Source organism: Zingiber officinale, chromosome 2A (assembly GCF_018446385.1).
Source record: "Zingiber officinale cultivar Zhangliang chromosome 2A, Zo_v1.1, whole genome shotgun sequence".
Classification (NCBI taxonomy): domain Eukaryota; kingdom Viridiplantae; phylum Streptophyta; class Magnoliopsida; order Zingiberales; family Zingiberaceae; genus Zingiber; species Zingiber officinale.
The window spans coordinates 160,086,037-160,099,975 of record NC_055988.1 but is presented as its reverse complement, the minus strand read 5'-3'; the positions used below and the strand labels follow the sequence as shown (position 1 = coordinate 160,099,975).

The following is a 13,939-nucleotide window of genomic DNA, read 5'->3' as shown; positions in this document are numbered from 1 at the left end:
ATATTGTCATATACAATAATCAAATAAGTTTGTTTGTAAGAAAAAATATAATAAAAATAAAAAATTAAATCGACACATACCCTCGTTGCAAATTGGGACAGTTACGCTTGTCATGTGACACTCCTCGATGTCCGCATCCACGACAAAGCCTAGAATTTGATGTTGATTTCTCCTTTGATGATTTTAATCTCTTCCCACATCCCTTAGTTCGTACTACAGAAGGATTAATAATACCAAGTGTCTCATCCATGGATTTTTTTCTTTGACTTCTATCACTGCATGTTGTATTAATGGATATCTCTTGAATTTTGTTGTAGATGCAATCAAATTGTTCTTCCAAGAAGGTTGTCCTCTCATTACTCAAAGATGCATCATCAACTAACACTGAAGCTTTATAGGATAACCTCGAGTGCCTCGACATCAAATATCTTTCTGAATCTGGATCATCAATGACATTTTGCTCTCCTAAAGCATATATTGCTCCAACTTTAGCATATCGTGTCCATCGTTTGAGTATATACATATCAGGCAATGAAACACTTGGTTGATACGAAAAAAAGCTAACATATGTCTACATGGAATGCCCTCAAACTCAAATTTGGTGCAGCTACACGATATGTAATCCCTTTGTTTGTCATGCGTGAGCACTCTTGATTTTGAGGAAGAGGAACTTTGAAATTTCATCACGTGGTAAACTGCTGAGGCAACTCCTGTACATGTCTGTTGCACATAATAACTATGACTCTCGATCATTTCACTTTGAAATTCGAGCCATTTCTTTTTTGTGTACAGCTTAACCATTTGACTTTCCATTGGCCAGGTTGTATTAACTTTGGGATTCTCATTCATATCGATATGGTCCGCAACTAACTCATTGTGTCTTTGGTGTCTCAGTGTTCTATTAAAACGTGTGATAAAATCCATTAATGAGTTCTTATTTGAGACATATTTCTTGAAAAATGCATGTGACCCTTCAGATCTTTGGCTACTTGACATTCCTGCAGAAAATACATGACTAAAATATGCTGGCACCCATCTGTGTCGCAATTCATACATCAAGGACAACCAATCATTTTTCTCTAAGTTAGCTTCCTTGATAGTCTCTTCCCATGACTTTTCAAAATTATCAGGTGTTGAAGAATGTGCAATGACGTTCTTTATGTTGTGATAATAGTTTTGAAAAGTCAAAGGGTTTAATTTTTCTGGGAATTTGTTCAATATGTGCCACAAACAATAGCGATGCACTATTTGAGGCAAAACCTGTGCAATAGCTTTTGTCATTGCAGGATCCTGATCAGTAATGATAATGTTTGGTGCACCTTTAGGCATGGCTTCTAAGAACTTTGTAAGCAACCAAACAAAAGACTCAGTTTTCTCATCACTAAGAAACCCACAACCAAAAAGAATTGTCTAATGATGATGATTAACTCCTACAAATGGTGCCAAAATCAAACCATATTTGTTGGTGTTATAAGTTGTATCAAATACAATAGCATCACCAAATACACTATATGCCCTTCTTGATACATGATCAGCCCAAAAGCACCTACTAAATCTGTTATCATAATCAGTCTCGTAGGCAAAGAAAAAAGCTGAATTCTTCTCTTGCTCGGATGTAAAAAACTCGATAAGTGTTTCAGCATCAATACCCTTTTGTTCATCCCTTAGATTTCTCTCAAAGTTTCTAATATCAGTTTCTGTACAACCTACCCATTCAGGGCCTCCATACTCTATCTCTAATAAACGCATTTGTTGACAAGTTGGTACATTGGCCTCTGAAAATTGTTTTGTGAATGCTTTTTTGGCTGCCGAAACACTACGATGTGAGCGTAGCAAATGCACCTTTGATGGAGTCGAGAGTGGATGATTATAAGCTTCTATAAAGTTACAAATAACCCAATCCGGTCCCATCTGTTTCTTGACAAATGCAATATTTGCCTTACAACCCATTCTAACTGTGCCACGTGCTCTTTCCCTTATTTGTTGATCAGGGTTTGAATGTTTCTTGTGTCGCATTAGATCTGTATGCCCTTCTTTGAAGCATACAATTTGTTTCCATGTCACTTCATTTGTCATTTTATTTTCCCTGCTCGTGCTATTCCTTGAACTAAATCCGGCTTCTCGTGCATATTGGTTATAGAACGAATATGCATCCTCTAGAGATGAGAATTCCATTCCAAGTTTTGGCTTTCGATCATCTGCAACTTGGGGAATGAATTCCTGATCATCAACTCTATTTTCTTCCATTTCTGGACGCCCTCGCATTTTATTTGAGAATAGATAAATAAATTATAAACTTGATATAAATAAAAACTCTTCCAATAAAAGTGATTATGATATAGATGCATCAAATCCTAACAGAACATCATCTAAGTTAAACATGAAATTGAATGTCAAGAATACAACTATAAGTGAAATGTAGCACACTGTTTAGGTTTCTATTACTTGAATCTCAAAGAATATCAATGACACCTAAACATAGATGCAGAAGAGGTGCACTCATGTGTTCCCAAAATTCGAAGGACTAGAAATCTAGTTATATATATATATATAAAGGCACTCATGCATCCTACGCGTAGAAAAGAGAGAAATCACATTCAGTGGTGGAAACAGTACTAGAATCTGGATTGAGGATAAAGACAATTGGGGTTCTAATTATTAGATCATTTATAGATAAAAGCTAGTTGTTCAAGGAAAATAGGCTACATACACCGGGAAAAAAAAGCTTTGACCGGAAAAAATAGTACGATAGAATCTCACTACATATACATACATAGCAAAATCTGATGCGATTTTGGAAAATCTGAAACAATCACTTTAATTCCATGTCACAGGAAAAAAAAATCATCAGATGAACTGAAGTTCAAACAGCAAGGATGAACTCTGAAGAAAGCACACCATAAACTTAAATGCAAATATGCAATGCTCACAAACGTTTTCAGTCTTTTACCAACGCTGTTAAGCGATCCACTTTTATCGGAGAAGGATTTTCCTCGCGAAGAGAGGAGGGAGAGCTCGGCGCTTCTGCTAGGGCTGGCGATAGGAGGGGGAGAGGTCGGTCGCGGACTCGCTTAGGTAGGAGGGGACTCGCGGCGGCGGCACGAGAGGGGAGAGAGCAGAGCTCGATGAGGGAGAGAGCTCGAGAGGAAGAGAGCAGCGCTCGACGAGGGAGAGAGCAGAGCTCGGCGAGGGTGAGAGCTCGCGAGGGAGAGAGAGCTCGTGAGGGAGAGAGCAGCGCTCGCGGCGAGGGAGAGAGCTTGTGACGGCGGAACGCGGAGCTTCTGCTAGGGCTGAGGAGGTGGCTCGCGAGGAAACCACTTCGGTGCGTTTTTTTTTTTCGCTAGCTGACTTTTGTTTTGTTTCACGCGCTTGCCGTGCTGACGTGGACGGAACCGCACGAAACCGCACCAAACGCACCGCAGCAGATGAAATCTGTATATATATATATATATATATAGGATTAGACTGATCCTTCAAAACTAATCAATTCTGAGAATTAAATTGTTAGATTATAAAAAAAGGTCGAAATAAGAGACGGACGGGTTGAAAGTAAAGTATCTGATCAGTAAGGATGAAAGTGAGAGTGGTAGTTGGTGAATTAAGAGTGTGGTCTTGAGCTTAGGAATGAATATATATTAGGGATATATCGTGGTGGTAAAAGTGAAATAGGTATGTTACCGATTCTTTTAGGACGGTCATAGACACTCTAAAATGGAATAAATTATAAGGCTTATTCAATCTTAATCAAACAGCCTTCCTAGATAAGCGGTATAAGATACTTCAAAATAGTATTTGCATAGGTTAGAAATTAAATCAGGCCTCTATGATGATAAGCTATGCTCGAGTACCAACTCGACTACATTCAAAGGGCTGAAATGAATATACCATTAAGATAAAAGATGAAGTTGTCACTTTAGAAGCCCCTCTAAAATCTCACATACTCTCAAAGGGAATAAATCATGAAGAATATTTGTCCTAATATAGTGACCCTTTATACGAGAAAGATATCAGATATATAGTAAATTATTTTTATATCCGTTGAAAATTGACTAGATAAATACACTCCTTGATATCAATTACGTAATTTCGTAAGGTTTAGAAATGAATATATCATTTCTGCTAGATGGAGTCATGTTATGGCGATCAATTGATTACTCATGACAAGTTTAAAATTTTGATTGATTGATCTATCAATGTGCAAAATAATTTATTTTTTTATGATGAATGGCTTGAATTTTAGGATAACAATAATGCACCTTCACATTTTTTTTATTAGATAGAACCACTACTAATTCAATACTATAAATAGAATTATTATTTTTATTATCGGTCTCATTATTTGATATATCTAAAAGATTATGATAAAAATCTTGATAATATTACTATTTTAGTGATAGATCCATTATGATTAGAGACGATCATAAGGTATTAAAGAAAATACTATTACTAGGGTTACAGTGCAACAATTAGATTTTTAGGTTGTTAATTAGATATTTAAGGATTGAATATTAACTATGATGCATTGTAGAGAATTTCTCCTAATGTGATAATAATTCTAAAAACATTGACGGTTTAGATGGGCCTTTGCGAGTACTTCTTGATTTACTATAGTAACTAGTGAAAAATTTATGGGACAAAGTCCGTCACCTTCAAAATTATTTGATTAGAAAAATTAAATATTTGAATTAAAAAATAATAAAACTATAAAAAAATATTGCACCGCCATATTAAAGGCCCTCTCACGACTAATGTCTTACGCCATTGCGAGAGAATTCAACATAAATCTAAGGGGGCGTTTGGTATGAGCATGGGAATAGGAATTGGAATGAGAATCATTGTATTGTGGAATGGGAATGGGTATGAGCATTGATATAACTCTTAAAAGCAATGTTTGGTTAGTTGCATACTTTCTATCGGAATAAATCAATATTTCCTTTTTTACCCTTAAAGGAAAATAAGAGAAAAAAATTAGATGTGAGAGAAAGATGAATGTGAGAGAAAAATATGATGAAAGAGAATGATGAGAGAGAAAGTGTGATGAGAAAGAATGAAGATAGAGAAAGTGTGATGAGAGAAAATGAGAAAAGAGAGTATGATAGAAGAGAGCATGATGAGAGAAGATGAGAGATAAAATATGATATGAGAGAAATTATGATGGGAGAGGATGAAGAGATAGAAAATGTAATGAGAAAAAATGAGGGGAGAGAGAGTGTGTGATGAGAGAGATTGAGGAGAGAGAAAATATGATGAGAGAGAAAGTGTGATGAGAAAAAAAAGAGAACAGTGAGTGTGATGAGAGAGATTGAGAAGAGAGAAAGATGATGAGAGAGAAAGTGTGTTGAGGAAAAAAAAGAGGGAGTGTGACAAGAGAGATTGAGGAGAGAGAAAGTATGATGAAAGCGAAAGTGTGATGAGAAAAAAAAAAAGAAAAGAGAGTGTGATGGAAAAGATTGAGGAGAGAGAAAGTATGATGAGAGAGAAAGTATGCTGAAAAAAAGAAGGAAGAGAGTATGATGGAAGAGATTGAGGAGAGAAAAAGTGTAATGAGAAAAAAAGAGAAAAGAGAGTGTGATAGGAGAGAGGAAGTGTGTGATAAAATGATGAGAGAGAAAATATGATGAGAGAGAACAAGGAGAGAGAAGTGATATGAAGAAAAAATAAATAAATAAATTTTAATATTTGATATTAAGGGAGAAAATTTTAGTTTTAGGTCAAGGGTATTTTTGGAATAAGAGAATATTTTGATTGATGAAAATAGGGTAATGGCTCATTGAATGAGAAGTACATGAGAATGAGTTATTACCTAATTTCAAGGATTCATTCCCTTATTTGTATTCCTATTCCTATAATCCAAACATTAACAATGGCAATCAATAATTCTCATTCCCATTTCCCACTTCTATTCCTCTAAATTAAATGCCCCCTAAATTGAAAGCTCATTGGTGGAACCCATAGAGATGATAAAATTCCTGCTTAATTTCAATCCCCCACTACTACCAATATTATTCTATATATTTAACAACCGAGCCCGTCCTGATGGCCATACAAATAATACTATCCAATGTCTTGATCATTAGGATATCAAGATAAGACATAATTGATTTTGTGAAATAACTAATATGATGGTAAAAGGTGAATACGTTCGTCCCCAGCGCCCCCGTCAATTCATCCCAGGGTCAACACGGAGGAGGTAAATCACGAACGGCTATTAATTAGCCTATAGAATAATGACTAACACATAAGGGAGACATTTACCTCGGTTTTGTCAACATTCGAACCCCAGACTTCATGGTGACAACACCTCATATGCTAGCCACTAGACACATCCGCGAGGGGACTTTGAAATAACTAATATGCACGATATGTTTCAGGTACATGCATGTTAACACTCGAGAACATGTGGTAATTCAAAGAAGAAACGCTCGCCTCAGGCAAGTGGATGCAGGATGCAGAGATTTATGTCAGTCAATTCTTATATGGTAGCTATGCTCGTGAGGGTGTTAACATTAGAGAATATATGTCAAAAGATAATTCGGTCATTTTTAGTGTTCCTGCCAACTCGTCCTTAGATCAATATAGAGGAACTAAATTATGAATGATGTAGGTGGTCAAAACATGTGAACATCGAAGAACATGATAGTAAAAAATGAATATACTTATCCCAGCGCCCCCGTCAACCGACACGATTGTAGTGGATCATTAAAGAATTATATTTTGATCGCCATGGTATAGGAGTAGGCAGTGCAGCATAAACAAGAGTATATGAGTCAATTCTCAATAAGGGTACTTTTAGACGTGATTAAATCTTAAAAAGTTTAGTTGTGATAACACTTCTTTTTTCTTTTCTTTTTTTATTTCGATATATCCCAATGAAAAAAACTTTTGTGGGATCCAATTCATCACCTTCAAAATTAATTAGTTTGAATGATTGAATTATCCAAAAATAAAAATAAAAATAATCATTGAAGAGTAGTTGAAAGGCTATACTCCTAAACCTACAAATACAAATATATTTCTCTTACATTTTCATAATATGTATTATAGAAATAATAAAACAAGATTAAAAAAACAATGCTAATTCAAGTATTTAATGTGTTTCAATAACAAATCCTTCTTAATTATATATATCCTACTATAATATAAAAATCGATTCTCTTTAACGAGGTGGAGGAACCCCGTAAAAACACACACACAAAGATAAACAAAAATAAGTATGGAAAGAAAATAAGTATGGAAGCTTCCAAGAGCTTGAAGATTATTAAGTCTTAAGATCATGGAGTTTCAATAAGAGCACTTAGGGACTACAAAAATAATAAAAATGAAAATAATGGAAAGAAATATTTTGTACATGTCAATTTTTGTTGCTCCAATTAAATACTATTGGAAAGATGTTAAGAATTTTTCATTATTTAAAAGTACCATGTTACATAAATTTCTTTTATATCATCAGTACTCATGAGAGTTGAGCGCATATAGTGATACAAATTAAATCTAAACTTCCAAAGACAAATATTCTATTAATGGATATGTACTATTTTTTTAGCTAAAATCTTGTTTATTGACTTTAAAAGAAACAACATAGAATATCTCATTTAAGCACTAATACAAAATATAACTAACGCAATATCCAAAATTATTGGCTCTAATTTTTTCTTTCAAAATTATATCTTGCCACGATTACTACATTCAAAATCTGATGTAATAATATTAGAATGATATATCTTGTTGTGAATCTAATTTGTTATGCTCATACAAAATACCGTAGAGATTGATTTATATTTTGTCTGAGAACGTGTATACTCAATCACTCTTCGCTTTCAATATTTGGATAATGACAATAAGAGTACCAATATAGGATTTATTAATTTATACCATATTTGATATTTTTTTTTTCTATTTATCATTTAGACAACATGCATGTATCAATAAGTCCTAGAAATAAATCGCCCAAAATAATTAATTCTCATTCTCTCCTCTGTTCCTTTACATCCCAACCGGATAGCTAGATAATAGTCTCAGGTCGAGCCACTGCACCATTCATCATTAGTCATAACAACAAAGCTCGTACGTAGCACCATTCATCATTAGTCATAACAACAAAGCTCTCACGTACGAGCAGAGTTGGTACTTGCATGGCCAATTGCCTTTGATAGGTTAGTGTCGAATCTTGACGGGCATAGAATCAGGGTTAACCTTGAGGGTGTTTGATTCAGGGTTATTCTTCATAATCTTGGTTATCCAACCAAGGTTATATTGTTTAACTTTGTTTGGTTCAAGTAATGAGTAATTCCAAAGTTATATTTGATTCCTGCAACGTCAGCAAAATGGGGTTATATCCCGGAATCAAAAAACCTCCAAATCGTAAGGTTTTGGACGATTCCAGGATTAAGTAAATTATTTTCTCAAATATAACCTTCCTTCTTCGCTGTTTATCTCGACACTTTTTTTCCTTTTTGTGGCAAAGCCTACAGCAGCGGCGATAAACCAGCGGCGGCAGACTTCGGCTTCTTCTCCCACTTTATCTTCTTCGAACCAACGGCGACAGACTTCTCCGCCTTCTTCATCGAAGCAGATCTCGCTGCCGCCGACGACACAATATATATATATTGTAGAAGAAGATCTCGAAGCAGATCTCGCTGCCGACGCAATCAGCCTTCTTCGCCTTCTTCATCGAAGTAGATCTCGTTACTGCCGCCGACGCAATCTATATATATTATAGAAGAAGATCTCGAAGCAGATCTCGCTGCAGATCTCGCTGTCGACGCAATCAGCCTTCTTCGCCTTCTTCATCGAAGTAGATTTCGCTGTCGCCGCCGATGCAATCTATATATATTATAGAAAAAGATCTCGAACCAGATCTCGCTGCCGCTGCAGAGTTGTCCTTCTGCCTTCTTCATCGAAGCAGATCTCTCGCTGCCACCGCCTTCTTCACCTTTTTCATCTTTCCATTGTAGAAGATGAAATCGACGCCTTACCCAAAAAAACAAAAATGCTTGTGAAAAGAAATCGATGATTTTTGCTACTTGTTTCCATTGCTGAAATCCTCTTCCTAAGCTGTGTTTGGAATTGGAAGTGATCCATTGATGCCTTGGTCATGGTCGTTTAGTTTAATTTGGAGAAGATAACTAAATATTAATATTAATAATTTATTTTATTTTATTTTTAAAATATTAATCAAATATTAAATTAATTTAACTATAAAAATATCTATTCAGGTATTAAAAGAGTATTAAAGTAAATGTTAAATTATGTTATACACTAAAACCTCCAACCAAACAAATTTTTATTACATTATCTAGGATTGAACCAAACAATATTAGGTTATGTTGTATTCCCTATAACCTTGGTTATGTGATTACCTAGTAATCACATAACTAAAGTTATAAATGATGACTTGAACCAAACACACCCTGAGGGTATATCATGGGGGTGACAGTCTAGGGCCCCCGATTTTTAGGAGCCCCCAAATTTAATATGTATATACAATATATATTATATATAATTAGATTGTTTTAATAAAAATCTTTAAAAATATATTTTATTAGATTATTTTAATAAAAAATTTAAATATATATATATATATATATATATATATATATATATATATATATATATATATATATATATATATATATATTGTTAGATTGTTTTAATAATGGTCCAAAAAAATATATTTTATTGGATTATTTTATTAAAGGTTTAAAAATATATATTATTGAATTGTTTTAATAAAGGCCTAAAAAAATATATTTTACATTAAAAAATCTAAAAAAGAAAAGAAAGAAAAAAGGAGGAATGTAGACAATCTTTTTTTTTTCCTTTTCAAGATTTTATTTCTGGTACAACTCTTTCTTCATTAATTCATTTATAGAAGTCGGAATACTCTGAAGAGTAAAGTTTTAATCATGAACGCTAATTTCCTCCCTTTTTCTTTTTTGAATCTCTTCTAATTAAATCAAAAAGTCTATTCTCTAATTGAAATTTTAGTTTCATCAATATATAAACTTACAATGTAAGTTACCTACTTATCTATATTTTTTATTATTATCAATATTCAATATTATTTTTTAATATTGTATTGAAGTCCAATATTTTATGTTTTTTCTTACAAATTTGAAAGAGTTAAAATATATCATCCCAATTTTATCATTATAGACTAGATTATATCGATTGCTTCAAGCACAACCCAGACTTTATTGCTCTTTCACTATTATTTTTACTGCTTGTGTTTGTTTCATTGCTAGTTTTGTGTGTTTTATTTTTACATTTGAAATTTATAGTATAAACATGTTTTCAAAAAAATATCAATCTGAGAGTCATGAAAAAAAGAGTAGAACAAATTATTAAAACTCGTAAAGATATTCTTCATAAGCTTTTTAAAGCTGACTTTTCAATTGAAGATTCAATTGATGAATTATAAGAAGAAAGTTAAGAAAAACTAAATGATCATGCAATAAATGAACAAAAATCGAGTAATTAAGAAAAACTAAATGAACATGCAATCAATGAGTGGGAAAAATTGAAAGAAAATAATGATCATAATCATGGAACGAATGAACACGAAGAATTGAGAGAAAATGATGATAATGATTTGAATATAAATGATTTGACAATTTTATGCATAGAAAATTAGGTATTAGAAAAACTTGATTTTGAAAATTTTATTGTTGATTTTGCTTCTCAAAATGCTAAAGATCTAGATTTTTTCAATAATTATTTTATACTTTTTTTTTTGTATCTATAGGTATTGTACTTTTTGGAGAAACTTGAGAAATGTATTTTGTATGATATTGCACTTTTTAAAAAATCTTAATAAATATATTTTATAGGGAGTTTATTATATTTTAAATGAAATATATTGATTTTTCAAATTTTTTTATTAAATTCTATTCAAATTGTAAGTTAGTAAAAAAAAATTTCCTATAGAGTTCCCTTTTCTTTTTTTGCCAACGACCCCTAAAATTCAGGGCCGCCCCTCATAGAATGTCTCGCTAGTGTATATGTCCTTTCACGTAGAGGGCCATTCTATTGGTTGAATGATCTCAGAATTTACTTCCCTTCTAATACACCTAGGACGTGCTCTTAGAGGGCCCAGGATGATGGTTATTGTCTTTGCCTCTATTGCCACAGTTTAGCCATAGCGACAAACTGCACTCCTCGAAAAATTACTATTCTACCCATCCTATATCAACGACATCCTCTTTAATATGACAACCTCGACAAAGGAGAAGAAAGAAACCAACCTTGATATGGAAAGGGAAAAAACAAGGAAAATGGATGGTTAGCCCAAGCGGCGATGTCGACGTCGATGGCTAGACCAGAACGACGACGTTGACGATTTCTGCATCAACGCTTGTGACCCACATCTTTAGATCAGCCCGGGTAGTTCACTCGCAGTGGCTTCGCCATTGGCCATGAGGATGGAGAAAGAGGAGCTGAGAGAGGATGTGAGGGAGTTTTTATCACATATTTTAACTACGTGAGCAAGGCAGCCTCATGGTTGTCCGTAACTACTGTTGTAAAAGATAATTATATTCATTTCAGGTGTTCTTAAGAGTCTATCCCCAGATTATATGAAGGGAGGTAAATCAGGAGGATGATTTATAGTCGACCGCTAAGTGACTAGAGGATGGAAAGAATTTTATTTCCTGAGAGTATACATCTGTGCAGAATTGATCCTTTGCTCCGCTATAATAAAGTTGGAAATTGATGTGATGATGAGAAGAAGGAAAATGCACCTAGTTCAAGCCGATCACACGAGAGGAAAGGAATTATGAGATAAATTTCAAGGAAAAATTATTTGGAAAGAAAATAATTATAAACAAGAATGATATTTGTTGAAAGTGTCATCCTAAATAGTCAAATATGATTTATTTTTAAAATTTTTTAAATTAATAATATTTAGTAAATGTTATTATTATGTGCAGTGCTGATAACCACATTGTATATAAAAAAAAGTTTGAGTGACAATGGCCACCCACAATGTCGTATACGACTTTAACTATATTGTATTGACTTGGAAATGTCAGTATCTATAGGCATCCCTATACGAAAGCGTGCAGTTGATTTATGCAAGAGAATTGATGTCATGAAAGATTTAGCATGGAAATTTACACAAACATCAAACGAGAGAAAGGGAAGGAAAATTCATTCCATCCCATTTCAGTCAAATGTTCCAAAAACAGTGATCCACAGTGAGTTTTGTATCCGCCCGTCCATTATTATTATTTTCACAATGAGTAAACACGAAAAAAAGATTTACAATTCATCGATTCTCTCATCCTCATCTCCAAGTAAACAGGGCATCACAGTTGTGACTCAAGACTTCAATCTTTCTCCCTTCCTCACACGACAGCAGAGGCACCAATTCCTCACCCTGATGGATCCTTCTTCTTCTAAGAGCGATCGCAGTGTCATTTCTTGACTCATCTTCGACTGATCCACTCGCCGGAAGGAAACCAAGACCGACGCTATCAGACTCGTGATCATGGATCGGCCATGAGGCCCTCCGAAGCCGCCGGTCGCGCTCCTCCTTCAGAAACGGTCCTTTCTCCAGCAGCTGCAGCACTCTCTCTGCTTTCTTCTCCACAGTCAACCCCCAGTTATACCTGCGCGCAGCGGCAAGCAACTTCAACAATCAACACCATTCCTGATCACAATGAATATGATGGAATGAACCCCCAACTCTAAAGCTTATAAATTACCCCTTCTCGTCGACGTGCTCGAAGCGGCGCATGCGTTCTATGATCTCTCTGTCTCTCTGCCACTCGTCTGCGAAGCTGAGCGGCCCATGAGTCAGCAGATATTCAGCAAGTAGCAGCGCCTTGTAGCTACTCCTCCACCTCTTCCCATCAAATTTCTTGAATCTGTAACCGCCATAGCTAGCTACCGATCAATATATTTCTCTCAATCTTTGTATATATATGTGTGTAAATTGAGATAGTCGACGAACCTCTTGTGCAGAATCTCTGAGACTCTCCAGAAATCGTCGACCTCGAACGAGCGCTGCGAGATCAAACGCAGCGTCCTCCTCCCCGTGTCCTTTGGCGGCCATGGCTTGCTCCTGGTTGCTTCTTCGGCGAGCCTGATCAAACAGAGGGGGTTACAAATGGAAGGAAAAGGGACAAGAAGAGAAGGGAGCGACTCACAGCTGCGCGAGAGTGACGTCGGTGAAGGCCAATCTGGTAGAGCGGACGCTTGATCGGAGGACGTGGGAGGTCTGGCTCTTGAGCCTGCGGAGGAAGGAGTTGGCCATGGCTTGTTAAGAGGATCGATGATGAGTTAGCTCTTCTTAATTTCGCAGTCTTAATTGGCGCACGGTCGAGGAAATTGACGAGGAAGCAATTGACCAAGAAATGGAGAAAGCAGCAGGCGACACGGATTTGACGACTTCGAATTTAGAAGCGAGTTTTGTTTTTTAAGAGATTGTCGAATTGAGAGGTTTGATGATTGTTCAATTATTGAAAATTGAGGAGGAAGTTGTTTATGGATGCGGCATCGCTGACCTAAGGAAAAAAACTTGCTAGGGAAAAATGGAAATAAAAATTAAAAGATAGATTTTAAATTGACACATGTAAAATAAATTACAGCTATTGGTAATAATGTTTTCTTATCATTTATTAATCAATATTTTATATTTTAGTAATAAAATTATAATGTTTCCTCTAGTAAAACTCCTATATCGACAAAGATTCTAGAAAAACTATTGGTCAACTTCAATTTGCCAAAGGTGGGGGAATACTATACCAATTTGAAAATGTTTTCCTTATATGATAAAGATGATAACGCTCCAGTTATCATTTTTCCGGTTGGCAAAAAGTATCAAACATTGTTATATGACAACCTTTTTATATGACACAGGAAATAAAAAGCATAGAGAAAAGATACACAATATATGACAACCTTTTTATATAGTTCAAAATCCTTAGTTTCTACTTCA

General features: G+C 34.9%; 1 long non-coding RNA gene across 1 annotated transcript; it reads left to right on the top strand.

Moving 5' to 3' along the window:
- The first annotated feature begins 12,202 nt into the window (after window positions 1-12,202).
- On the top strand, window positions 12,203-13,486 carry LOC122042934. The gene is made up of 2 exons (XR_006129401.1): window positions 12,203-12,868; window positions 12,964-13,486. It is a non-coding gene; the product is annotated as an uncharacterized LOC122042934 (long non-coding RNA).
- Window positions 13,487-13,939: the final 453 nt, after the last annotated feature.